The sequence below is a fragment of the Chaetura pelagica genome, unplaced genomic scaffold (genome assembly GCF_000747805.2).
Source record: "Chaetura pelagica isolate M959 unplaced genomic scaffold, ChaPel_1.0 C11157444, whole genome shotgun sequence".
Lineage (NCBI taxonomy): Eukaryota > Metazoa > Chordata > Aves > Apodiformes > Apodidae > Chaetura > Chaetura pelagica.
In genome coordinates this window covers 1-834 of record NW_009965113.1, presented here as the reverse complement: position 1 = coordinate 834, position 834 = coordinate 1, and the positions used below count along the sequence as shown (strand labels likewise).

Below are 834 nucleotides of genomic sequence, written 5' to 3'. Positions count from 1 at the left end.
TTCTCCTATAGGTTACCAACCAGATTTTCCCAGTGTGGACATACTCCTACCTCGCTCTCCTTTTCCCAGTCTTTCTGATCACAGACTACCTGCGCTACAAGCCCATCCTCCTCCTCCAGGGCATCAGCTTCATCACCACCTGGCTCCTGCTGCTCTTTGCACAGGGGGTGCTGGCCATGCAGATGGTGGAATTCTTCTACGGGATGGCGACAGCCACCGAGGTCGCCTATTACGCCTACATCTACAGCGTTGTCAGCACCGATCGCTATCAGAGAGTGACCAGCTACTGCAGAAGCATCACCCTGGCTGCAGCCACCCTTGCTGCCGTGCTGGGGCAGCTGCTGGTTTCCTTAGCAGATGTATCCTACTTTCACCTCAATGCCATCACTTTGGCTTCCGTGTCCCTGGCATTTGTGACTTCCTTTTTCCTCCCAATGCCCCAGAAGAGCATGTTCTTCCACAGGAAAGACATCCCGGTAGCTCTGCCAGGACCAGATCAAGTCGTGGCTGCAGTTGGCTCCCACAGGCCCTCGAGCTGCCCAGAGGACAAGGGCTCTGGATCTGCTGGCAGGGAACCCACACCTGAACAGCAGGCAGGTCGTGTCCAGCCCCAGAATGGTGTGCTCAGAGTGCTGGTGCAGCTGAGCCAGGACCTGAGGGACTGCTACAGCTCCAGGAAACTTCTCTACTGGTCCCTCTGGTGGGCTCTGGCTACAGCAGGCTTTAACCAGGTTCTGAACTATATCCAAGTACTGTGGGACTTCAGAGCCCCCTCTCACAGCTCTGCAGTGTACAATGGAGCTGTTGAAGCAATAGCAACTTTTTTAGGTAAGT

General features: G+C 55.0%; 1 pseudogene across 1 annotated transcript; it reads left to right on the top strand.

Moving 5' to 3' along the window:
- The first annotated feature begins 11 nt into the window (after positions 1-11).
- Positions 12-828, top strand: LOC104384748 (annotated as a pseudogene). Its single transcript, XR_719881.1, has one exon. The product of XR_719881.1 is annotated as a thiamine transporter 2 pseudogene (transcript).
- Positions 829-834: the final 6 nt, after the last annotated feature.